A 26672-nucleotide genomic window follows, 5' to 3' on the forward strand; every position below is an offset into this window, starting at 1 on the left:
ATTGACCGCATTCAGGCAGAAAGAAAAGAGAATAGCAAGAGGCCTTTTCTCCCCGGCTGCTCTGCCAAGCCCTTCCAGCTCAAACTATGTCGTTGCTCCTCTGGAAGGATCCCTGCACCGCGGCGTAGTTTTTCCGAAGAAGCCCTGCGTTTGCAAGAGCAAATGAGGAATTCGTGGCAGGAAAGAGGAAGGAAAGAAAGTTTCTCTCCCTCTGCCTGCTTTGCTCAGAGGACCGGATGAAGTCAGGGAGTTCTCCCTTTCACTGAGAAACGTGCGGGCTGCTGTTGCCTGGGCGCTCTCTTCTTTGCAAAAGAGTCTGCAGTTCCACGCTTTGAACCGTGGAAAGGCGCCGGGCTCTGCTAAGATTTCCCCCGGCGCTTCGTTTGCCCTGGGCCAAAGCGAGCCTTCACAATAGCTGAACGCTAACACTGCATACTCGTCCCACTTCCAGAACAGGGCTACCGCGAGGCAGTTCTCCGGGGGAAAACGGCCCTTCGCGAAGGGCAGATCTGCCGAGCTCATTGCGGGAAAGCGAAAGCAAAGGACGCTTTTCTCCCTCTAACCGCTTTCGTCAGAGGAACGGGGGAAGTCACAGTGTTCTTTCTCTCCCTGAGATACACACAATCTGACGTTGCCTCTGAGCTCCGTTGCTGGCAAAGAACTGAAACTGACATACATTCCTGTGGGGAAACACAGGGCTTTGCTAGGATTTCTCTAGGCAGTGTGTTTTCCCTGGGCCTCACTGTAGCAACACTATCTCGCAAGGGCAGAACTGCATGGGATTTCCTCCGCCAGGAGAGAGCTGCTGCTTTGTAGTTTGTGCTGGGAAACCTTGCTTTGGCAAGTGCGAATTGACCGCATTCAGGCAGAAAGAAAAGAGAATAGCAAGAGGCCTTTTCTCCCCGGCTGCTCTGCCAAGCCCTTCCAGCTCAAACTATGTCGTTGCTCCTCTGGAAGGATCCCTGCACCGCGGCGTAGTTTTTCCGAAGAAGCCCTGCGTTTGCAAGAGCAAATGAGGAATTCGTGGCAGGAAAGAGGAAGGAAAGAAAGTTTCTCTCCCTCTGCCTGCTTTGCTCAGAGGACCGGATGAAGTCAGGGAGTTCTCCCTTTCACTGAGAAACGTGCGGGCTGCTGTTGCCTGGGCGCTCTCTTCTTTGCAAAAGAGTCTGCAGTTCCACGCTTTGAACCGTGGAAAGGCGCCGGGCTCTGCTAAGATTTCCCCCGGCGCTTCGTTTGCCCTGGGCCAAAGCGAGCCTTCACAATAGCTGAACGCTAACACTGCATACTCGTTCCACTTCCAGAACCGGGCTACGGCGAGGCAGTTCTCCGGGGGAAAACGGCCCTTCGCGAAGGGCAGATCTGCCGAGCTCATTGCGGGAAAGTGAAAGCAAAGGACGCTTTTCTCCCTCTAACCGCTTTCGTCAGAGGAACGGGGGAAGTCACAGTGTTCTTTCTCTCCCTGAGATACACACAATCTGACGTTGCCTCTGAGCTCCGTTGCTGGCAAAGAACTGAAAGTGACATACATTCCTGTGGGGAAACACAGGGCTTTGCTAGGATTTCTCTAGGCAGTGTGTTTTCCCTGGGCCTCACTGTAGCAACACTATCTCGCAAGGGCAGAACTGCATGGGATTTCCTCTGCCAGGAGAGAGCTGCTGCTTTGTAGTTTGTGCTGGGAAACCTTGTTTTGGCAAGTGCGAATTGACCGCATTCAGGCAGAAAGAAAAGAGAATAGCAAGAGGCCTTTTCTCCCCGGCTGCTCTGCCAAGCCCTTCCAGCTCAAACTATGTCGTTGCTCCTCTGGAAGGATCCCTGCACCGCGGCGTAGTTTTTCCGAAGAAGCCCTGCGTTTGCAAGAGCAAATGAGGAATTCGTGGCAGGAAAGAGGAAGGAAAGAAAGTTTCTCTCCCTCTGCCTGCTTTGCTCAGAGGACTGGATGAAGTCAGGGAGTTCTCCCTTTCACTGAGAAACGTGCGGGCTGCTGTTGCCTGGGCGCTCTCTTCTTTGCAAAAGAGTCTGCAGTTCCACGCTTTGAACCGTGGAAAGGCGCCGGGCTCTGCTAAGACTTCCCCTGCGCTTCGTTTGCCCTGGGCCAAAGCGAGCCTTCACAATAGCTGAACGCTAACACTGCATACTCGTCCCACTTCCAGAACAGGGCTACCGCGAGGCAGTTCTCCGGGGGAAAACGGCCCTTCGCGAAGGGCAGATCTGCCGAGCTCATTGCGGGAAAGCGAAAGCAAAGGACGCTTTTCTCCCTCTAACCGCTTTCGTCAGAGGAACGGGGGAAGTCACAGTGTTCTTTCTCTCCCTGAGATACACACAATCTGACGTTGCCTCTGAGCTCCGTTGCTGGCAAAGAACTGAAACTGACATACATTCCTGTGGGGAAACACAGGGCTTTGCTACGATTTCTCTAGGCAGTGTGTTTTCCCTGGGCCTCACTGTAGCAACACGATCTCGCCAGGGCAACACTGCATGGCACTTCCTCTGCCAGGAGAGAGCTGCTGCTTTGTAGTTTGTGCTGGGAAACCTTGTTTTGGCAAGTGCGAATTGACCGCATTCAGGCAGAAAGAAAAGAGAATAGCAAGAGGCCTTTTCTCCCCGGCTGCTCTGCCAAGCCCTTCCAGCTCAAACTATGTCGTTGCTCCTCTGGAAGGATCCCTGCACCGCGGCGTAGTTTTTCCGAAGAAGCCCTGCGTTTGCAAGAGCAAATGAGGAATTCGTGGCAGGAAAGAGGAAGGAAAGAAAGTTTCTCTCCCTCTGCCTGCTTTGCTCAGAGGACCGGATGAAGTCAGGGAGTTCTCCCTTTCACTGAGAAACGTGCGGGCTGCTGTTGCCTGGGCGCTCTCTTCTTTGCAAAAGAGTCTGCAGTTCCACGCTTTGAACCGTGGAAAGGCGCCGGGCTCTGCTAAGATTTCCCGGCGCTTCGTTTGCCCTGGGCCAAAGCGAGCCTTCACAATAGCTGAACGCTAACACTGCATACTCGTTCCACTTCCAGAACCGGGCTACGGCGAGGCAGTTCTCCGGGGGAAAACGGCCCTTCGCGAAGGGCAGATCTGCCGAGCTCATTGCGGGAAAGCGAAAGCAAAGGACGCTTTTCTCCCTCTAACCGCTTTCGTCAGAGGAACGGGGGAAGTCACAGTGTTCTTTCTCTCCCTGAGATACACACAATCTGACGTTGCCTCTGAGCTCCGTTGCTGGCAAAGAACTGAAACTGACATACATTCCTGTGGGGAAACACAGGGCTTTGCTAGGATTTCTCTAGGCAGTGTGTTTTCCCTGGGCCTCACTGTAGCAACACTATCTCGCAAGGGCAGAACTGCATGGGATTTCCTCCGCCAGGAGAGAGCTGCTGCTTTGTAGTTTGTGCTGGGAAACCTTGCTTTGGCAAGTGCGAATTGACCGCATTCAGGCAGAAAGAAAAGAGAATAGCAAGAGGCCTTTTCTCCCCGGCTGCTCTGCCAAGCCCTTCCAGCTCAAACTATGTCGTTGCTCCTCTGGAAGGATCCCTGCACCGCGGCGTAGTTTTTCCGAAGAAGCCCTGCGTTTGCAAGAGCAAATGAGGAATTCGTGGCAGGAAAGAGGAAGGAAAGAAAGTTTCTCTCCCTCTGCCTGCTTTGCTCAGAGGACCGGATGAAGTCAGGGAGTTCTCCCTTTCACTGAGAAACGTGCGGGCTGCTGTTGCCTGGGCGCTCTCTTCTTTGCAAAAGAGTCTGCAGTTCCACGCTTTGAACCGTGGAAAGGCGCCGGGCTCTGCTAAGATTTCCCCCGGCGCTTCGTTTGCCCTGGGCCAAAGCGAGCCTTCACAATAGCTGAACGCTAACACTGCATACTCGTTCCACTTCCAGAACCGGGCTACGGCGAGGCAGTTCTCCGGGGGAAAACGGCCCTTCGCGAAGGGCAGATCTGCCGAGCTCATTGCGGGAAAGCGAAAGCAAAGGACGCTTTTCTCCCTCTAACCGCTTTCGTCAGAGGAACGGGGGAAGTCACAGTGTTCTTTCTCTCCCTGAGATACACACAATCTGACGTTGCCTCTGAGCTCCGTTGCTGGCAAAGAACTGAAACTGACATACATTCCTGTGGGGAAACACAGGGCTTTGCTAGGATTTCTCTAGGCAGTGTGTTTTCCCTGGGCCTCACTGTAGCAACACGATCTCGCCAGGGCAACACTGCATGGCACTTCCTCTGCCAGGAGAGAGCTGCTGCTTTGTAGTTTGTGCTGGGAAACCTTGTTTTGGCAAGTGCGAATTGACCGCATTCAGGCAGAAAGAAAAGAGAATAGCAAGAGGCCTTTTCTCCCCGGCTGCTCTGCCAAGCCCTTCCAGCTCAAACTATGTCGTTGTTCCTCTGGAAGGATCCCTGCACCGCGGCGTAGTTTTTCCGAAGAAGCCCTGCGTTAGCAAGAGCAAATGAGGAATTCGTGGCAGGAAAGAGGAAGGAAAGAAAGTTTCTCTCCCTCTGCCTGCTTTGCTCAGAGGACTGGATGAAGTCAGGGAGTTCTCCCTTTCACTGAGAAACGTGCGGGCTGCTGTTGCCTGGGCGCTCTCTTCTTTGCAAAAGAGTCTGCAGTTCCACGCTTTGAACCGTGGAAAGGCGCCGGGCTCTGCTAAGACTTCCCCTGCGCTTCGTTTGCCCTGGGCCAAAGCGAGCCTTTACAATAGCTGAACGCTAACACTGCATACTCGTCCCACTTCCAGAACAGGGCTACCGCGAGGCAGTTCTCCGGGGGAAAACGGCCCTTCGCGAAGGGCAGATCTGCCGAGCTCATTGCGGGAAAGCGAAAGCAAAGGACGCTTTTCTCCCTCTAACCGCTTTCGTCAGAGGAACGGGGGAAGTCACAGTGTTCTTTCTCTCCCTGAGATACACACAATCTGACGTTGCCTCTGAGCTCCGTTGCTGGCAAAGAACTGAAACTGACATACATTCCTGTGGGGAAACACAGGGCTTTGCTAGGATTTCTCTAGGCAGTGTGTTTTCCCTGGGCCTCACTGTAGCAACACTATCTCGCAAGGGCAGAACTGCATGGGATTTCCTCCGCCAGGAGAGAGCTGCTGCTTTGTAGTTTGTGCTGGGAAACCTTGCTTTGGCAAGTGCGAATTGACCGCATTCAGGCAGAAAGAAAAGAGAATAGCAAGAGGCCTTTTCTCCCCGGCTGCTCTGCCAAGCCCTTCCAGCTCAAACTATGTCGTTGCTCCTCTGGAAGGATCCCTGCACCGCGGCGTAGTTTTTCCGAAGAAGCCCTGCGTTTGCAAGAGCAAATGAGGAATTCGTGGCAGGAAAGAGGAAGGAAAGAAAGTTTCTCTCCCTCTGCCTGCTTTGCTCAGAGGACCGGATGAAGTCAGGGAGTTCTCCCTTTCACTGAGAAACGTGCGGGCTGCTGTTGCCTGGGCGCTCTCTTCTTTGCAAAAGAGTCTGCAGTTCCACGCTTTGAACCGTGGAAAGGCGCCGGGCTCTGCTAAGATTTCCCCCGGCGCTTCGTTTGCCCTGGGCCAAAGCGAGCCTTCACAATAGCTGAACGCTAACACTGCATACTCGTTCCACTTCCAGAACCGGGCTACGGCGAGGCAGTTCTCCGGGGGAAAACGGCCCTTCGCGAAGGGCAGATCTGCCGAGCTCATTGCGGGAAAGCGAAAGCAAAGGACGCTTTTCTCCCTCTAACCGCTTTCGTCAGAGGAACGGGGGAAGTCACAGTGTTCTTTCTCTCCCTGAGATACACACAATCTGACGTTGCCTCTGAGCTCCGTTGCTGGCAAAGAACTGAAACTGACATACATTCCTGTGGGGAAACACAGGGCTTTGCTAGGATTTCTCTAGGCAGTGTGTTTTCCCTGGGCCTCACTGTAGCAACACTATCTCGCAAGGGCAGAACTGCATGGGATTTCCTCTGCCAGGAGAGAGCTGCTGCTTTGTAGTTTGTGCTGGGAAACCTTGTTTTGGCAAGTGCGAATTGACCGCATTCAGGCAGAAAGAAAAGAGAATAGCAAGAGGCCTTTTCTCCCCGGCTGCTCTGCCAAGCCCTTCCAGCTCAAACTATGTCGTTGCTCCTCTGGAAGGATCCCTGCACCGCGGCATAGTTTTTCCGAAGAAGCCCTGCGTTTGCAAGAGCAAATGAGGAATTCGTGGCAGGAAAGAGGAAGGAAAGAAAGTTTCTCTCCCTCTGCCTGCTTTGCTCAGAGGACTGGATGAAGTCAGGGAGTTCTCCCTTTCACTGAGAAACGTGCGGGCTGCTGTTGCCTGGGCGCTCTCTTCTTTGCAAAAGAGTCTGCAGTTCCACGCTTTGAACCGTGGAAAGGCGCCGGGCTCTGCTAAGACTTCCCCTGCGCTTCGTTTGCCCTGGGCCAAAGCGAGCCTTCACAATAGCTGAACGCTAACACTGCATACTCGTCCCACTTCCAGAACAGGGCTACCGCGAGGCAGTTCTCCGGGGGAAAACGGCCCTTCGCGAAGGGCAGATCTGCCGAGCTCATTGCGGGAAAGCGAAAGCAAAGGACGCTTTTCTCCCTCTAACCGCTTTCGTCAGAGGAACGGGGGAAGTCACAGTGTTCTTTCTCTCCCTGAGATACACACAATCTGACGTTGCCTCTGAGCTCCGTTGCTGGCAAAGAACTGAAACTGACATACATTCCTGTGGGGAAACACAGGGCTTTGCTACGATTTCTCTAGGCAGTGTGTTTTCCCTGGGCCTCACTGTAGCAACACTATCTCGCCAGGGCAACACTGCATGGCACTTCCTGTGCCAGGAGAGAGCTGCTGCTTTGTAGTTTGTGCTGGGAAACCTTGTTTTGGCAAGTGCGAATTGACCGCATTCAGGCAGAAAGAAAAGAGAATAGCAAGAGGCCTTTTCTCCCCGGCTGCTCTGCCAAGCCCTTCCAGCTCAAACTATGTCGTTGCTCCTCTGGAAGGATCCCTGCACCGCGGCGTAGTTTTTCCGAAGAAGCCCTGCGTTTGCAAGAGCAAATGAGGAATTCGTGGCAGGAAAGAGGAAGGAAAGAAAGTTTCTCTCCCTCTGCCTGCTTTGCTCAGAGGACCGGATGAAGTCAGGGAGTTCTCCCTTTCACTGAGAAACGTGCGGGCTGCTGTTGCCTGGGCGCTCTCTTCTTTGCAAAAGAGTCTGCAGTTCCACGCTTTGAACCGTGGAAAGGCGCCGGGCTCTGCTAAGATTTCCCCCGGCGCTTCGTTTGCCCTGGGCCAAAGCGAGCCTTCACAATAGCTGAACGCTAACACTGCATACTCGTTCCACTTCCAGAACCGGGCTACGGCGAGGCAGTTCTCCGGGGGAAAACGGCCCTTCGCGAAGGGCAGATCTGCCGAGCTCATTGCGGGAAAGCGAAAGCAAAGGACGCTTTTCTCCCTCTAACCGCTTTCGTCAGAGGAACGGGGGAAGTCACAGTGTTCTTTCTCTCCCTGAGATACACACAATCTGACGTTGCCTCTGAGCTCCGTTGCTGGCAAAGAACTGAAAGTGACATACATTCCTGTGGGGAAACACAGGGCTTTGCTAGGATTTCTCTAGGCAGTGTGTTTCACCTGGGCCTCACTGTAGCAACACTATCTCGCAAGGGCAGAACTGCATGGGATTTCCTCTGCCAGGAGAGAGCTGCTGCTTTGTAGTTTGTGCTGGGAAACCTTGTTTTGGCAAGTGCGAATTGACCGCATTCAGGCAGAAAGAAAAGAGAATAGCAAGAGGCCTTTTCTCCCCGGCTGCTCTGCCAAGCCCTTCCAGCTCAAACTATGTCGTTGCTCCTCTGGAAGGATCCCTGCACCGCGGCGTAGTTTTTCCGAAGAAGCCCTGCGTTTGCAAGAGCAAATGAGGAATTCGTGGCAGGAAAGAGGAAGGAAAGAAAGTTTCTCTCCCTCTGCCTGCTTTGCTCAGAGGACTGGATGAAGTCAGGGAGTTCTCCCTTTCACTGAGAAACGTGCGGGCTGCTGTTGCCTGGGCGCTCTCTTCTTTGCAAAAGAGTCTGCAGTTCCACGCTTTGAACCGTGGAAAGGCGCCGGGCTCTGCTAAGACTTCCCCTGCGCTTCGTTTGCCCTGGGCCAAAGCGAGCCTTCACAATAGCTGAACGCTAACACTGCATACTCGTCCCACTTCCAGAACAGGGCTACCGCGAGGCAGTTCTCCGGGGGAAAACGGCCCTTCGCGAAGGGCAGATCTGCCGAGCTCATTGCGGGAAAGCGAAAGCAAAGGACGCTTTTCTCCCTCTAACCGCTTTCGTCAGAGGAACGGCGGAAGTCACAGTGTTCTTTCTCTCCCTGAGATACACACAATCTGACGTTGCCTCTGAGCTCCGTTGCTGGCAAAGAACTGAAACTGACATACATTCCTGTGGGGAAACACAGGGCTTTGCTAGGATTTCTCTAGGCAGTGTGTTTTCCCTGGGCCTCACTGTAGCAACACTATCTCGCCAGGGCAGAACTGCATGGGATTTCCTCCGCCAGGAGAGAGCTGCTGCTTTGTAGTTTGTGCTGGGAAACCTTGCTTTGGCAAGTGCGAATTGACCGCATTCAGGCAGAAAGAAAAGAGAATAGCAAGAGGCCTTTTCTCCCCGGCTGCTCTGCCAAGCCCTTCCAGCTCAAACTATGTCGTTGCTCCTCTGGAAGGATCCCTGCACCGCGGCGTAGTTTTTCCGAAGAAGCCCTGCGTTTGCAAGAGCAAATGAGGAATTCGTGGCAGGAAAGAGGAAGGAAAGAAAGTTTCTCTCCCTCTGCCTGCTTTGCTCAGAGGACCGGATGAAGTCAGGGAGTTCTCCCTTTCACTGAGAAACGTGCGGGCTGCTGTTGCCTGGGCGCTCTCTTCTTTGCAAAAGAGTCTGCAGTTCCACGCTTTGAACCGTGGAAAGGCGCCGGGCTCTGCTAAGATTTCCCCCGGCGCTTCGTTTGCCCTGGGCCAAAGCGAGCCTTCACAATAGCTGAACGCTAACACTGCATACTCGTTCCACTTCCAGAACCGGGCTACGGCGAGGCAGTTCTCCGGGGGAAAACGGCCCTTCGCGAAGGGCAGATCTGCCGAGCTCATTGCGGGAAAGCGAAAGCAAAGGACGCTTTTCTCCCTCTAACCGCTTTCGTCAGAGGAACGGGGGAAGTCACAGTGTTCTTTCTCTCCCTGAGATACACACAATCTGACGTTGCCTCTGAGCTCCGTTGCTGGCAAAGAACTGAAAGTGACATACATTCCTGTGGGGAAACACAGGGCTTTGCTAGGATTTCTCTAGGCAGTGTGTTTCACCTGGGCCTCACTGTAGCAACACTATCTCGCAAGGGCAGAACTGCATGGGATTTCCTCTGCCAGGAGAGAGCTGCTGCTTTGTAGTTTGTGCTGGGAAACCTTGTTTTGGCAAGTGCGAATTGACCGCATTCAGGCAGAAAGAAAAGAGAATAGCAAGAGGCCTTTTCTCCCCGGCTGCTCTGCCAAGCCCTTCCAGCTCAAACTATGTCGTTGCTCCTCTGGAAGGATCCCTGCACCGCGGCGTAGTTTTTCCGAAGAAGCCCTGCGTTTGCAAGAGCAAATGAGGAATTCGTGGCAGGAAAGAGGAAGGAAAGAAAGTTTCTCTCCCTCTGCCTGCTTTGCTCAGAGGACTGGATGAAGTCAGGGAGTTCTCCCTTTCACTGAGAAACGTGCGGGCTGCTGTTGCCTGGGCGCTCTCTTCTTTGCAAAAGAGTCTGCAGTTCCACGCTTTGAACCGTGGAAAGGCGCCGGGCTCTGCTAAGACTTCCCCTGCGCTTCGTTTGCCCTGGGCCAAAGCGAGCCTTCACAATAGCTGAACGCTAACACTGCATACTCGTCCCACTTCCAGAACAGGGCTACCGCGAGGCAGTTCTCCGGGGGAAAACGGCCCTTCGCGAAGGGCAGATCTGCCGAGCTCATTGCGGGAAAGCGAAAGCAAAGGACGCTTTCTCCCTCTAACCGCTTTCGTCAGAGGAACGGGGGAAGTCACAGTGTTCTTTCTCTCCCTGAGATACACACAATCTGACGTTGCCTCTGAGCTCCGTTGCTGGCAAAGAACTGAAACTGACATACATTCCTGTGGGGAAACACAGGGCTTTGCTACGATTTCTCTAGGCAGTGTGTTTTCCCTGGGCCTCACTGTAGCAACACTATCTCGCCAGGGCAACACTGCATGGCACTTCCTGTGCCAGGAGAGAGCTGCTGCTTTGTAGTTTGTGCTGGGAAACCTTGTTTTGGCAAGTGCGAATTGACCGCATTCAGGCAGAAAGAAAAGAGAATAGCAAGAGGCCTTTTCTCCCCGGCTGCTCTGCCAAGCCCTTCCAGCTCAAACTATGTCGTTGCTCCTCTGGAAGGATCCCTGCACCGCGGCGTAGTTTTTCCGAAGAAGCCCTGCGTTTGCAAGAGCAAATGAGGAATTCGTGGCAGGAAAGAGGAAGGAAAGAAAGTTTCTCTCCCTCTGCCTGCTTTGCTCAGAGGACCGGATGAAGTCAGGGAGTTCTCCCTTTCACTGAGAAACGTGCGGGCTGCTGTTGCCTGGGCGCTCTCTTCTTTGCAAAAGAGTCTGCAGTTCCACGCTTTGAACCGTGGAAAGGCGCCGGGCTCTGCTAAGATTTCCCCCGGCGCTTCGTTTGCCCTGGGCCAAAGCGAGCCTTCACAATAGCTGAACGCTAACACTGCATACTCGTTCCACTTCCAGAACCGGGCTACGGCGAGGCAGTTCTCCGGGGGAAAACGGCCCTTCGCGAAGGGCAGATCTGCCGAGCTCATTGCGGGAAAGCGAAAGCAAAGGACGCTTTTCTCCCTCTAACCGCTTTCGTCAGAGGAACGGGGGAAGTCACAGTGTTCTTTCTCTCCCTGAGATACACACAATCTGACGTTGCCTCTGAGCTCCGTTGCTGGCAAAGAACTGAAACTGACATACATTCCTGTGGGGAAACACAGGGCTTTGCTAGGATTTCTCTAGGCAGTGTGTTTTCCCTGGGCCTCACTGTAGCAACACTATCTCGCAAGGGCAGAACTGCATGGGATTTCCTCTGCCAGGAGAGAGCTGCTGCTTTGTAGTTTGTGCTGGGAAACCTTGTTTTGGCAAGTGCGAATTGACCGCATTCAGGCAGAAAGAAAAGAGAATAGCAAGAGGCCTTTTCTCCCCAGCTGCTCTGCCAAGCCCTTCCAGCTCAAACTATGTCGTTGCTCCTCTGGAAGGATCCCTGCACCGCGGCGTAGTTTTTCCGAAGAAGCCCTGCGTTTGCAAGAGCAAATGAGGAATTCGTGGCAGGAAAGAGGAAGGAAAGAAAGTTTCTCTCCCTCTGCCTGCTTTGCTCAGAGGACTGGATGAAGTCAGGGAGTTCTCCCTTTCACTGAGAAACGTGCGGGCTGCTGTTGCCTGGGCGCTCTCTTCTTTGCAAAAGAGTCTGCAGTTCCACGCTTTGAACCGTGGAAAGGCGCCGGGCTCTGCTAAGACTTCCCCTGCGCTTCGTTTGCCCTGGGCCAAAGCGAGCCTTCACAATAGCTGAACGCTAACACTGCATACTCGTTCCACTTCCAGAACCGGGCTACGGCGAGGCAGTTCTCCGGGGGAAAACGGCCCTTCGCGAAGGGCAGATCTGCCGAGCTCATTGCGGGAAAGCGAAAGCAAAGGACGCTTTTCTCCCTCTAACCGCTTTCGTCAGAGGAACGGGGGAAGTCACAGTGTTCTTTCTCTCCCTGAGATACACACAATCTGACGTTGCCTCTGAGCTCCGTTGCTGGCAAAGAACTGAAACTGACATACATTCCTGTGGGGAAACACAGGGCTTTGCTAGGATTTCTCTAGGCAGTGTGTTTTCCCTGGGCCTCACTGTAGCAACACTATCTCGCAAGGGCAGAACTGCATGGGATTTCCTCTGCCAGGAGAGAGCTGCTGCTTTGTAGTTTGTGCTGGGAAACCTTGTTTTGGCAAGTGCGAATTGACCGCATTCAGGCAGAAAGAGAAGAGAATAGCAAGAGGCCTTTTCTCCCCGGCTGCTCTGCCAAGCCCTTCCAGCTCAAACTATGTCGTTGCTCCTCTGGAAGGATCCCTGCACCGCGGCGTAGTTTTTCCGAAGAAGCCCTGCGTTTGCAAGAGCAAATGAGGAATTCGTGGCAGGAAAGAGGAAGGAAAGAAAGTTTCTCTCCCTCTGCCTGCTTTGCTCAGAGGACTGGATGAAGTCAGGGAGTTCTCCCTTTCACTGAGAAACGTGCGGGCTGCTGTTGCCTGGGCGCTCTCTTCTTTGCAAAAGAGTCTGCAGTTCCACGCTTTGAACCGTGGAAAGGCGCCGGGCTCTGCTAAGACTTCCCCTGCGCTTCGTTTGCCCTGGGCCAAAGCGAGCCTTCACAATAGCTGAACGCTAACACTGCATACTCGTCCCACTTCCAGAACAGGGCTACCGCGAGGCAGTTCTCCGGGGGAAAACGGCCCTTCGCGAAGGGCAGATCTGCCGAGCTCATTGCGGGAAAGCGAAAGCAAAGGACGCTTTTCTCCCTCTAACCGCTTTCGTCAGAGGAACGGGGGAAGTCACAGTGTTCTTTCTCTCCCTGAGATACACACAATCTGACGTTGCCTCTGAGCTCCGTTGCTGGCAAAGAACTGAAACTGACATACATTCCTGTGGGGAAACACAGGGCTTTGCTAGGATTTCTCTAGGCAGTGTGTTTTCCCTGGGCCTCACTGTAGCAACACTATCTCGCAAGGGCAGAACTGCATGGGATTTCCTCTGCCAGGAGAGAGCTGCTGCTTTGTAGTTTGTGCTGGGAAACCTTGTTTTGGCAAGTGCGAATTGACCGCATTCAGGCAGAAAGAAAAGAGAATAGCAAGAGGCCTTTTCTCCCCGGCTGCTCTGCCAAGCCCTTCCAGCTCAAACTATGTCGTTGCTCCTCTGGAAGGATCCCTGCACCGCGGCGTAGTTTTTCCGAAGAAGCCCTGCGTTTGCAAGAGCAAATGAGGAATTCGTGGCAGGAAAGAGGAAGGAAAGAAAGTTTCTCTCCCTCTGCCTGCTTTGCTCAGAGGACCGGATGAAGTCAGGGAGTTCTCCCTTTCACTGAGAAACGTGCGGGCTGCTGTTGCCTGGGCGCTCTCTTCTTTGCAAAAGAGTCTGCAGTTCCACGCTTTGAACCGTGGAAAGGCGCCGGGCTCTGCTAAGACTTCCCCTGCGCTTCGTTTGCCCTGGGCCAAAGCGAGCCTTCACAATAGCTGAACGCTAACACTGCATACTCGTCCCACTTCCAGAACAGGGCTACCGCGAGGCAGTTCTCCGGGGGAAAACGGCCCTTCGCGAAGGGCAGATCTGCCGAGCTCATTGCGGGAAAGCGAAAGCAAAGGACGCTTTTCTCCCTCTAACCGCTTTCGTCAGAGGAACGGGGGAAGTCACAGTGTTCTTTCTCTCCCTGAGATACACACAATCTGACGTTGCCTCTGAGCTCCGTTGCTGGCAAAGAACTGAAACTGACATACATTCCTGTGGGGAAACACAGGGCTTTGCTAGGATTTCTCTAGGCAGTGTGTTTTCCCTGGGCCTCACTGTAGCAACACTATCTCGCAAGGGCAGAACTGCATGGGATTTCCTCCGCCAGGAGAGAGCTGCTGCTTTGTAGTTTGTGCTGGGAAACCTTGCTTTGGCAAGTGCGAATTGACCGCATTCAGGCAGAAAGAAAAGAGAATAGCAAGAGGCCTTTTCTCCCCGGCTGCTCTGCCAAGCCCTTCCAGCTCAAACTATGTCGTTGCTCCTCTGGAAGGATCCCTGCACCGCGGCGTAGTTTTTCCGAAGAAGCCCTGCGTTTGCAAGAGCAAATGAGGAATTCGTGGCAGGAAAGAGGAAGGAAAGAAAGTTTCTCTCCCTCTGCCTGCTTTGCTCAGAGGACCGGATGAAGTCAGGGAGTTCTCCCTTTCACTGAGAAACGTGCGGGCTGCTGTTGCCTGGGCGCTCTCTTCTTTGCAAAAGAGTCTGCAGTTCCACGCTTTGAACCGTGGAAAGGCGCCGGGCTCTGCTAAGATTTCCCCCGGCGCTTCGTTTGCCCTGGGCCAAAGCGAGCCTTCACAATAGCTGAACGCTAACACTGCATACTCGTTCCACTTCCAGAACCGGGCTACGGCGAGGCAGTTCTCCGGGGGAAAACGGCCCTTCGCGAAGGGCAGATCTGCCGAGCTCATTGCGGGAAAGCGAAAGCAAAGGACGCTTTTCTCCCTCTAACCGCTTTCGTCAGAGGAACGGGGGAAGTCACAGTGTTCTTTCTCTCCCTGAGATACACACAATCTGACGTTGCCTCTGAGCTCCGTTGCTGGCAAAGAACTGAAAGTGACATACATTCCTGTGGGGAAACACAGGGCTTTGCTAGGATTTCTCTAGGCAGTGTGTTTTCCCTGGGCCTCACTGTAGCAACACTATCTCGCAAGGGCAGAACTGCATGGGATTTCCTCTGCCAGGAGAGAGCTGCTGCTTTGTAGTTTGTGCTGGGAAACCTTGTTTTGGCAAGTGCGAATTGACCGCATTCAGGCAGAAAGAAAAGAGAATAGCAAGAGGCCTTTTCTCCCCGGCTGCTCTGCCAAGCCCTTCCAGCTCAAACTATGTCGTTGCTCCTCTGGAAGGATCCCTGCACCGCGGCGTAGTTTTTCCGAAGAAGCCCTGCGTTTGCAAGAGCAAATGAGGAATTCGTGGCAGGAAAGAGGAAGGAAAGAAAGTTTCTCTCCCTCTGCCTGCTTTGCTCAGAGGACTGGATGAAGTCAGGGAGTTCTCCCTTTCACTGAGAAACGTGCGGGCTGCTGTTGCCTGGGCGCTCTCTTCTTTGCAAAAGAGTCTGCAGTTCCACGCTTTGAACCGTGGAAAGGCGCCGGGCTCTGCTAAGACTTCCCCTGCGCTTCGTTTGCCCTGGGCCAAAGCGAGCCTTCACAATAGCTGAACGCTAACACTGCATACTCGTCCCACTTCCAGAACAGGGCTACCGCGAGGCAGTTCTCCGGGGGAAAACGGCCCTTCGCGAAGGGCAGATCTGCCGAGCTCATTGCGGGAAAGCGAAAGCAAAGGACGCTTTTCTCCCTCTAACCGCTTTCGTCAGAGGAACGGGGGAAGTCACAGTGTTCTTTCTCTCCCTGAGATACACACAATCTGACGTTGCCTCTGAGCTCCGTTGCTGGCAAAGAACTGAAACTGACATACATTCCTGTGGGGAAACACAGGGCTTTGCTAGGATTTCTCTAGGCAGTGTGTTTTCCCTGGGCCTCACTGTAGCAACACTATCTCGCCAGGGCAACACTGCATGGCACTTCCTCTGCCAGGAGAGAGCTGCTGCTTTGTAGTTTGTGCTGGGAAACCTTGTTTTGGCAAGTGCGAATTGACCGCATTCAGGCAGAAAGAAAAGAGAATAGCAAGAGGCCTTTTCTCCCCGGCTGCTCTGCCAAGCCCTTCCAGCTCAAACTATGTCGTTGCTCCTCTGGAAGGATCCCTGCACCGCGGCGTAGTTTTTCCGAAGAAGCCCTGCGTTTGCAAGAGCAAATGAGGAATTCGTGGCAGGAAAGAGGAAGGAAAGAAAGTTTCTCTCCCTCTGCCTGCTTTGCTCAGAGGACCGGATGAAGTCAGGGAGTTCTCCCTTTCACTGAGAAACGTGCGGGCTGCTGTTGCCTGGGCGCTCTCTTCTTTGCAAAAGAGTCTGCAGTTCCACGCTTTGAACCGTGGAAAGGCGCCGGGCTCTGCTAAGATTTCCCCCGGCGCTTCGTTTGCCCTGGGCCAAAGCGAGCCTTCACAATAGCTGAACGCTAACACTGCATACTCGTTCCACTTCCAGAACCGGGCTACGGCGAGGCAGTTCTCCGGGGGAAAACGGCCCTTCGCGAAGGGCAGATCTGCCGAGCTCATTGCGGGAAAGCGAAAGCAAAGGACGCTTTTCTCCCTCTAACCGCTTTCGTCAGAGGAACGGGGGAAGTCACAGTGTTCTTTCTCTCCCTGAGATACACACAATCTGACGTTGCCTCTGAGCTCCGTTGCTGGCAAAGAACTGAAAGTGACATACATTCCTGTGGGGAAACACAGGGCTTTGCTAGGATTTCTCTAGGCAGTGTGTTTTCCCTGGGCCTCACTGTAGCAACACTATCTCGCAAGGGCAGAACTGCATGGGATTTCCTCCGCCAGGAGAGAGCTGCTGCTTTGTAGTTTGTGCTGGGAAACCTTGCTTTGGCAAGTGCGAATTGACCGCATTCAGGCAGAAAGAAAAGAGAATAGCAAGAGGCCTTTTCTCCCCAGCTGCTCTGCCAAGCCCTTCCAGCTCAAACTATGTCGTTGCTCCTCTGGAAGGATCCCTGCACCGCGGCGTAGTTTTTCCGAAGAAGCCCTGCGTTTGCAAGAGCAAATGAGGAATTCGTGGCAGGAAAGAGGAAGGAAAGAAAGTTTCTCTCCCTCTGCCTGCTTTGCTCAGAGGACCGGATGAAGTCAGGGAGTTCTCCCTTTCACTGAGAAACGTGCGGGCTGCTGTTGCCTGGGCGCTCTCTTCTTTGCAAAAGAGTCTGCAGTTCCACGCTTTGAACCGTGGAAAGGCGCCGGGCTCTGCTAAGATTTCCCCCGGCGCTTCGTTTGCCCTGGGCCAAAGCGAGCCTTCACAATAGCTGAACGCTAACACTGCATACTCGTTCCACTTCCAGAACCGGGCTACGGCGAGGCAGTTCTCCGGGGGAAAACGGCCCTTCGCGAAGGGCAGATCTGCCGAGCTCATTGCGGGAAAGCGAAAGCAAAGGACGCTTTTCTCCCTCTAACCGCTTTCGTCAGAGGAACGGGGGAAGTCACAGTGTTCTTTCTCTCCCTGAGATACACACAATCTGACGTTGCCTCTGAGCTCCGTTGCTGGCAAAGAACTGAAACTGACATACATTCCTGTGGGGAAACACAGGGCTTTGCTAGGATTTCTCTAGGCAGTGTGTTTTCCCTGGGCCTCACTGTAGCAACACTATCTCGCAAGGGCAGAACTGCATGGGATTTCCTCTGCCAGGAGAGAGCTGCTGCTTTGTAGTTTGTGCTGGGAAACCTTACTTTGGCAAGTGCGAATTGACCGCATTCAGGCAGAAAGAAAAGAGAACAGCAAGAGGCCTTTTTTCCCCGGCTGCTTTCCCAAGCCCTTCCAGCTCAAACTATGTCGTTGCTCCTCTGGAAGGATCCCTGCACCGCGACGTAGTTTTTCAGAAGAAGCCCTGCTTTTGCAAGAGCAAAGGAGGAATTCGTTGCAGGAAAGAGGAAGGAAAGAAAGTTTCTCTCCCTCTGCCTGCTTTGCTCAGAGAACTGGATGAAGTCAGGGAGTTCTCCCTTTCACTGAGAAACGTGCGGGCTGCTTTTGCCTGTGCGCTCTCTTCTTTGCAAAAGAGTCTGCAGTTCCACGCTTTGAACAGTGGAAAGGCGCCGGGCTCTGCTAAGACTTCCCCCGGCGCTTCGTTTGCCCTGGGCCAAAGCGAGCCTTCACAATAGCTGAACGCTAACACTGCATACTCGTTCCTCTTCCAGAACAGGGCTACCGCGAGGCAGTTCTCCGGGGGAAAACGGCCCTTCGCGAAGGGCAGATCTGCCGAGCTCATTGCGGGAAAGCGAAAGCAAAGGACGCTTTTCTCCCTCTAAGCGCTTTCGTCAGAGGAACGGGGGAAGTCACAGTGTTCTTTCTCTCACTGAGATACACACAATCTGACGTTGCCTCTGAGCTCCGTTGCTGGCAAAGAACTGAAACTGACATACATTCCTGTGGGGAAACACAGGGCTTTGCTAGGATTTCTCTAGGCAGTGTGTTTTCCCTGGACCTCACTGCAGCAACACTATCTCGCCAGGGCAACACTGCGTGGGATTTCCTCTTCCAAGAGAGCTGCTGCTTTGTAGTTTGTGCTGGGAAACCTTGCTTTGGCAAGTGCGAATTGACCGCATTCAGGCAGAAAGAAAAGAGAACAGAAAGAGGCCTTTTTTCCCCGGCTGCTTTCCCAAGCCCTTCCAGCTCAAACTATGTCGTTGCTCCTCTGGAAGGATCCCTGCACCGCGACGTAGTTTTTCAGAAGAAGCCCTGCTTTTGCAAGAGCAAATGAGGAATTCGTTGCAGGAAAGAGGAAGGAAAGAAAGTTTCTCTCCCTCTGCCTGCTTTGCTCAGAGAACTGGATGAAGTCAGGGAGTTCTCCCTTTCACTGAGAAACGTGCGGGCTGCTTTTGCCTGTGCGCTCTCTTCTTTGCAAAAGAGTCTGCAGTTCCACGCTTTGAACCGTGGAAAGGCGCCGGGCTCTGCTAAGACTTCCCCCGGCGCTTCGTTTGCCCTGGGCCAAAGCGAGCCTTCACAATACCTGAACGCTAACACTGCATACTCGTTCCACTTCCAGAACAGGGCTACCGCGAGGCAGTTCTCCGGGGGATAACGGCCCTTCGCGAAGGGCAGATCTGCCGAGCTCATTGCGGGAAAGCGAAAGCAAAGGACGCTTTTCTCCCTCTAAGCGCTTTCGTCAGAGGAACGGCGGAAGTCACAGTGTTCTTTCTCTCACTGAGATACACACAATCTGACGTTGCCTCTGAGCTCCGTTGCTGGCAAAGAACTGAAACTGACATACATTCCTGTGGGGAAACACAGGGCTTTGCTAGGATTTCTCTAGGCAGTGTGATTTCCCTGGGCCTCACTGTAGCAACACTATCTCGCCAGGGCAACACTGCGTGGGATTTCCTCTTCCAAGAGAGCTGCTGCTTTGTAGTTTGTGCTGGGAAACCTTACTTTGGCAAGTGCGAATTGACCGCATTCAGGCAGAAAGAAAAGAGAACAGCAAGAGGCCTTTTTTCCCCGGCTGCTTTCCCAAGCCCTTCCAGCTCAAACTATGTCGTTGCTCCTCTGGAAGGATCCCTGCACCGCGACGTAGTTTTTCAGAAGAAGCCCTGCTTTTGCAAGAGCAAAGGAGGAATTCGTTGCAGGAAAGAGGAAGGAAAGAAAGTTTCTCTCCCTCTGCCTGCTTTGCTCAGAGAACTGGATGAAGTCAGGGAGTTCTCCCTTTCACTGAGAAACGTGCGGGCTGCTTTTGCCTGTGCGCTCTCTTCTTTGTAAAAGAGTCTGCAGTTCCACGCTTTGAACCGTGGAAAGGCGCCGGGCTCTGCTAAGACTTCCCCCGGCGTTTCGTTTGCCCTGGGCCAAAGCGAGCCTTCACAATAGCTGAACGCTAACACTGCATACTCGTTCCACTTCCAGAACAGGGCTACCGCGAGGCAGTTCTCCGGGGGAAAACGGCCCTTCGCGAAGGGCAGATCTGCCGAGCTCATTGCGGGAAAGCGAAAGCAAAGGACGCTTTTCTCCCTCTAAGCGCTTTCGTCAGAGGAACGGGGGAAGTCACAGTGTTCTTTCTCTCACTGAGATACACACAATCTGACGTTGCCTCTGAGCTCCGTTGCTGGCAAAGAACTGAAACTGACATACATTCCTGTGGGGAAACACAGGGCTTTGCTAGGATTTCTCTAGGCAGTGTGATTTCCCTGGGCCTCACTGTAGCAACACTATCTCGCCAGGGCAACACTGCGTGGGATTTCCTCTTCCAAGAGAGCTGCTGTTTTGTAGTTTGTGCTGGGAAACCTTACTTTGGCAAGTGCGAATTGACCGCATTCAGGCAGAAAGAAAAGAGAACAGCAAGAGGCCTTTTTTCCCCGGCTGCTTTCCCAAGCCCTTCCAGCTCAAACTATGTCGTTGCTCCTCTGGAAGGATCCCTGCACCGCGACGTAGTTTTTCAGAAGAAGCCCTGCTTTTGCAAGAGCAAAGGAGGAATTCGTTGCAGGAAAGAGGAAGGAAAGAAAGTTTCTCTCCCTCTGCCTGCTTTGCTCAGAGAACTGGATGAAGTCAGGGAGTTCTCCCTTTCACTGAGAAACGTGCGGGCTGCTTTTGCCTGTGCGCTCTCTTCTTTGCAAAAGAGTCTGCAGTTCCACGCTTTGAACCGTGGAAAGGCGCCGGGCTCTGCTAAGACTTCCCCCGGCGTTTCGTTTGCCCTGGGCCAAAGCGAGCCTTCACAATAGCTGAACGCTAACACTGCATACTCGTTCCTCTTCCAGAACAGGGCTACCGCGAGGCAGTTCTCCGGGGAAAAACGGCCCTTCGCGAAGGGCAGATCTGCCGAGCTCATTGCGGGAAAGCGAAAGCAAAGGACGCTTTTCTCCCTCTAAGCGCTTTCGTCAGAGGAACGGGGGAAGTCACAGTGTTCTTTCTCTCACTGAGATACACACAATCTGACGTTGCCTCTGAGCTCCGTTGCTGGCAAAGAACTGAAACTGACATACATTCCTGTGGGGAAACACAGGGCTTTGCTAGGATTTCTCTAGGCAGTGTGTTTTCCCTGGGCCTCACTGTAGCAACACTATCTCGCAAGGGCAGAACTGCATGGGATTTCCTCCGCCAGGAGAGAGCTGCTGCTTTGTAGTTTGTGCTGGGAAACCTTGTTTTGGCAAGTGCGAATTGACCGCATTCAGGCAGAAAGAAAAGAGAATAGCAAGAGGCCTTTTCTCCCCGGCTGCTCTGCCAAGCCCTTCCAGCTCAAACTATGTCGTTGCTCCTCTGGAAGGATCCCTGCACCGCGGCGTAGTTTTTCCGAAGAAGCCCTGCGTTAGCAAGAGCAAATGAGGAATTCGTGGCAGGAAAGAGGAAGGAAAGAAAGTTTCTCTCCCTCTGCCTGCTTTGCTCAGAGGACTGGATGAAGTCAGGGAGTTCTCCCTTTCACTGAGAAACGTGCGGGCTGCTGTTGCCTGGGCGCTCTCTTCTTTGCAAAAGAGTCTGCAGTTCCACGCTTTGAACCGTGGAAAGGCGCCGGGCTCTGCTAAGACTTCCCCTGCGCTTCGTTTGCCCTGGGCCAAAGCGAGCCTTCACAATAGCTGAACGCTAACACTGCATACTCGTCCCACTTCCAGAACAGGGCTACCGCGAGGCAGTTCTCCGGGGGAAAACGGCCCTTCGCGAAGGGCAGATCTGCCGAGCTCATTGCGGGAAAGCGAAAGCAAAGGACGCTTTTCTCCCTCTAACCGCTTTCGTCAGAGGAACGGGGGAAGTCACAGTGTTCTTTCTCTCCCTGAGATACACACAATCTGACGTTGCCTCTGAGCTCCGTTGCTGGCAAAGAACTGAAACTGACATACATTCCTGTGGGGAAACACAGGGCTTTGCTAGGATTTCTCTAGGCAGTGTGTTTTCCCTGGGCCTCACTGTAGCAACACTATCTCGCAAGGGCAGAACTGCATGGGATTTCCTCCGCCAGGAGAGAGCTGCTGCTTTGTAGTTTGTGCTGGGAAACCTTGCTTTGGCAAGTGCGAATTGACCGCATTCAGGCAGAAAGAAAAGAGAATAGCAAGAGGCCTTTTCTCCCCGGCTGCTCTGCCAAGCCCTTCCAGCTCAAACTATGTCGTTGCTCCTCTGGAAGGATCCCTGCACCGCGGCGTAGTTTTTCCGAAGAAGCCCTGCGTTTGCAAGAGCAAATGAGGAATTCGTGGCAGGAAAGAGGAAGGAAAGAAAGTTTCTCTCCCTCTGCCTGCTTTGCTCAGAGGACCGGATGAAGTCAGGGAGTTCTCCCTTTCACTGAGAAACGTGCGGGCTGCTGTTGCCTGGGCGCTCTCTTCTTTGCAAAAGAGTCTGCAGTTCCACGCTTTGAACCGTGGAAAGGCGCCGGGCTCTGCTAAGATTTCCCCCGGCGCTTCGTTTGCCCTGGGCCAAAGCGAGCCTTCACAATAGCTGAACGCTAACACTGCATACTCGTTCCACTTCCAGAACCGGGCTACGGCGAGGCAGTTCTCCGGGGGAAAACGGCCCTTCGCGAAGGGCAGATCTGCCGAGCTCATTGCGGGAAAGTGAAAGCAAAGGACGCTTTTCTCCCTCTAACCGCTTTCGTCAGAGGAACGGGGGAAGTCACAGTGTTCTTTCTCTCCCTGAGATACACACAATCTGACGTTGCCTCTGAGCTCCGTTGCTGGCAAAGAACTGAAAGTGACATACATTCCTGTGGGGAAACACAGGGCTTTGCTAGGATTTCTCTAGGCAGTGTGTTTTCCCTGGGCCTCACTGTAGCAACACTATCTCGCAAGGGCAGAACTGCATGGGATTTCCTCTGCCAGGAGAGAGCTGCTGCTTTGTAGTTTGTGCTGGGAAACCTTGTTTTGGCAAGTGCGAATTGACCGCATTCAGGCAGAAAGAAAAGAGAATAGCAAGAGGCCTTTTCTCCCCGGCTGCTCTGCCAAGCCCTTCCAGCTCAAACTATGTCGTTGCTCCTCTGGAAGGATCCCTGCACCGCGGCGTAGTTTTTCCGAAGAAGCCCTGCGTTTGCAAGAGCAAATGAGGAATTCGTGGCAGGAAAGAGGAAGGAAAGAAAGTTTCTCTCCCTCTGCCTGCTTTGCTCAGAGGACTGGATGAAGTCAGGGAGTTCTCCCTTTCACTGAGAAACGTGCGGGCTGCTGTTGCCTGGGCGCTCTCTTCTTTGCAAAAGAGTCTGCAGTTCCACGCTTTGAACCGTGGAAAGGCGCCGGGCTCTGCTAAGACTTCCCCTGCGCTTCGTTTGCCCTGGGCCAAAGCGAGCCTTCACAATAGCTGAACGCTAACACTGCATACTCGTCCCACTTCCAGAACAGGGCTACCGCGAGGCAGTTCTCCGGGGGAAAACGGCCCTTCGCGAAGGGCAGATCTGCCGAGCTCATTGCGGGAAAGCGAAAGCAAAGGACGCTTTTCTCCCTCTAACCGCTTTCGTCAGAGGAACGGGGGAAGTCACAGTGTTCTTTCTCTCCCTGAGATACACACAATCTGACGTTGCCTCTGAGCTCCGTTGCTGGCAAAGAACTGAAACTGACATACATTCCTGTGGGGAAACACAGGGCTTTGCTACGATTTCTCTAGGCAGTGTGTTTTCCCTGGGCCTCACTGTAGCAACACTATCTCGCCAGGGCAACACTGCATGGCACTTCCTCTGCCAGGAGAGAGCAGCTGCTTTGTAGTTTGTGCTGGGAAACCTTGTTTTGGCAAGTGCGAATTGACCGCATTCAGGCAGAAAGAAAAGAGAATAGCAAGAGGCCTTTTCTCCCCGGCTGCTCTGCCAAGCCCTTCCAGCTCAAACTATGTCGTTGCTCCTCTGGAAGGATCCCTGCACCGCGGCGTAGTTTTTCCGAAGAAGCCCTGCGTTTGCAAGAGCAAATGAGGAATTCGTGGCAGGAAAGAGGAAGGAAAGAAAGTTTCTCTCCCTCTGCCTGCTTTGCTCAGAGGACCGGATGAAGTCAGGGAGTTCTCCCTTTCACTGAGAAACGTGCGGGCTGCTGTTGCCTGGGCGCTCTCTTCTTTGCAAAAGAGTCTGCAGTTCCACGCTTTGAACCGTGGAAAGGCGCCGGGCTCTGCTAAGATTTCCCGGCGCTTCGTTTGCCCTGGGCCAAAGCGAGCCTTCACAATAGCTGAACGCTAACACTGCATACTCGTTCCACTTCCAGAACCGGGCTACGGCGAGGCAGTTCTCCGGGGGAAAACGGCCCTTCGCGAAGGGCAGATCTGCCGAGCTCATTGCGGGAAAGCGAAAGCAAAGGACGCTTTTCTCCCTCTAACCGCTTTCGTCAGAGGAACGGGGGAAGTCACAGTGTTCTTTCTCTCCCTGAGATACACACAATCTGACGTTGCCTCTGAGCTCCGTTGCTGGCAAAGAACTGAAACTGACATACATTCCTGTGGGGAAACACAGGGCTTTGCTAGGATTTCTCTAGGCAGTGTGTTTTCCCTGGGCCTCACTGTAGCAACACTATCTCGCAAGGGCAGAACTGCATGGGATTTCCTCCGCCAGGAGAGAGCTGCTGCTTTGTAGTTTGTGCTGGGAAACCTTGCTTTGGCAAGTGCGAATTGACCGCATTCAGGCAGAAAGAAAAGAGAATAGCAAGAGGCCTTTTCTCCCCGGCTGCTCTGCCAAGCCCTTCCAGCTCAAACTATGTCGTTGCTCCTCTGGAAGGATCCCTGCACCGCGGCGTAGTTTTTCCGAAGAAGCCCTGCGTTTGCAAGAGCAAATGAGGAATTCGTGGCAGGAAAGAGGAAGGAAAGAAAGTTTCTCTCCCTCTGCCTGCTTTGCTCAGAGGACCGGATGAAGTCAGGGAGTTCTCCCTTTCACTGAGAAACGTGCGGGCTGCTGTTGCCTGGGCGCTCTCTTCTTTGCAAAAGAGTCTGCAGTTCCACGCTTTGAACCGTGGAAAGGCGCCGGGCTCTGCTAAGATTTCCCCCGGCGCTTCGTTTGCCCTGGGCCAAAGCGAGCCTTCACAATAGCTGAACGCTAACACTGCATACTCGTTCCACTTCCAGAACCGGGCTACGGCGAGGCAGTTCTCCGGGGGAAAACGGCCCTTCGCGAAGGGCAGATCTGCCGAGCTCATTGCGGGAAAGCGAAAGCAAAGGACGCTTTTCTCCCTCTAACCGCTTTCGTCAGAGGAACGGGGGAAGTCACAGTGTTCTTTCTCTCCCTGAGATACACACAATCTGACGTTGCCTCTGAGCTCCGTTGCTGGCAAAGAACTGAAACTGACATACATTCCTGTGGGGAAACACAGGGCTTTGCTAGGATTTCTCTAGGCAGTGTGTTTTCCCTGGGCCTCACTGTAGCAACACTATCTCGCAAGGGCAGAACTGCATGGGATTTCCTCCGCCAGGAGAGAGCTGCTGCTTTGTAGTTTGTGCTGGGAAACCTTGTTTTGGCAAGTGCGAATTGACCGCATTCAGGCAGAAAGAAAAGAGAATAGCAAGAGGCCTTTTCTCCCCGGCTGCTCTGCCAAGCCCTTCCAGCTCAAACTATGTCGTTGCTCCTCTGGAAGGATCCCTGCACCGCGGCGTAGTTTTTCCGAAGAAGCCCTGCGTTAGCAAGAGCAAATGAGGAATTCGTGGCAGGAAAGAGGAAGGAAAGAAAGTTTCTCTCCCTCTGCCTGCTTTGCTCAGAGGACTGGATGAAGTCAGGGAGTTCTCCCTTTCACTGAGAAACGTGCGGGCTGCTGTTGCCTGGGCGCTCTCTTCTTTGCAAAAGAGTCTGCAGTTCCACGCTTTGAACCGTGGAAAGGCGCCGGGCTCTGCTAAGACTTCCCCTGCGCTTCGTTTGCCCTGGGCCAAAGCGAGCCTTCACAATAGCTGAACGCTAACACTGCATACTCGTCCCACTTCCAGAACAGGGCTACCGCGAGGCAGTTCTCCGGGGGAAAACGGCCCTTCGCGAAGGGCAGATCTGCCGAGCTCATTGCGGGAAAGCGAAAGCAAAGGACGCTTTTCTCCCTCTAACCGCTTTCGTCAGAGGAACGGGGGAAGTCACAGTGTTCTTTCTCTCCCTGAGATACACACAATCTGACGTTGCCTCTGAGCTCCGTTGCTGGCAAAGAACTGAAACTGACATACATTCCTGTGGGGAAACACAGGGCTTTGCTAGGATTTCTCTAGGCAGTGTGTTTTCCCTGGGCCTCACTGTAGCAACACTATCTCGCAAGGGCAGAACTGCATGGGATTTCCTCCGCCAGGAGAGAGCTGCTGCTTTGTAGTTTGTGCTGGGAAACCTTGCTTTGGCAAGTGCGAATTGACCGCATTCAGGCAGAAAGAAAAGAGAATAGCAAGAGGCCTTTTCTCCCCGGCTGCTCTGCCAAGCCCTTCCAGCTCAAACTATGTCGTTGCTCCTCTGGAAGGATCCCTGCACCGCGGCGTAGTTTTTCCGAAGAAGCCCTGCGTTTGCAAGAGCAAATGAGGAATTCGTGGCAGGAAAGAGGAAGGAAAGAAAGTTTCTCTCCCTCTGCCTGCTTTGCTCAGAGGACCGGATGAAGTCAGGGAGATCTCCCTTTCACTGAGAAACGTGCGGGCTGCTGTTGCCTGGGCGCTCTCTTCTTTGCAAAAGAGTCTGCAGTTCCACGCTTTGAACCGTGGAAAGGCGCCGGGCTCTGCTAAGATTTCCCCCGGCGCTTCGTTTGCCCTGGGCCAAAGCGAGCCTTCACAATAGCTGAACGCTAACACTGCATACTCGTTCCACTTCCAGAACCGGGCTACGGCGAGGCAGTTCTCCGGGGGAAAACGGCCCTTCGCGAAGGGCAGATCTGCCGAGCTCATTGCGGGAAAGCGAAAGCAAAGGACGCTTTTCTCCCTCTAACCGCTTTCGTCAGAGGAACGGGGGAAGTCACAGTGTTCTTTCTCTCCCTGAGATACACACAATCTGACGTTGCCTCTGAGCTCCGTTGCTGGCAAAGAACTGAAAGTGACATACATTCCTGTGGGGAAACACAGGGCTTTGCTAGGATTTCTCTAGGCAGTGTGTTTTCCCTGGGCCTCACTGTAGCAACACTATCTCGCAAGGGCAGAACTGCATGGGATTTCCTCTGCCAGGAGAGAGCTGCTGCTTTGTAGTTTGTGCTGGGAAACCTTGTTTTGGCAAGTGCGAATTGACCGCATTCAGGCAGAAAGAAAAGAGAATAGCAAGAGGCCTTTTCTCCCCGGCTGCTCTGCCAAGCCCTTCCAGCTCAAACTATGTCGTTGCTCCTCTGGAAGGATCCCTGCACCGCGGCGTAGTTTTTCCGAAGAAGCCCTGCGTTTGCAAGAGCAAATGAGGAATTCGTGGCAGGAAAGAGGAAGGAAAGAAAGTTTCTCTCCCTCTGCCTGCTTTGCTCAGAGGACTGGATGAAGTCAGGGAGTTCTCCCTTTCACTGAGAAACGTGCGGGCTGCTGTTGCCTGGGCGCTCTCTTCTTTGCAAAAGAGTCTGCAGTTCCACGCTTTGAACCGTGGAAA

Source organism: Elephas maximus, chromosome 5, assembly GCF_024166365.1.
Source record: "Elephas maximus indicus isolate mEleMax1 chromosome 5, mEleMax1 primary haplotype, whole genome shotgun sequence".
Taxonomy (NCBI): Eukaryota; Metazoa; Chordata; class Mammalia; order Proboscidea; family Elephantidae; genus Elephas; species Elephas maximus.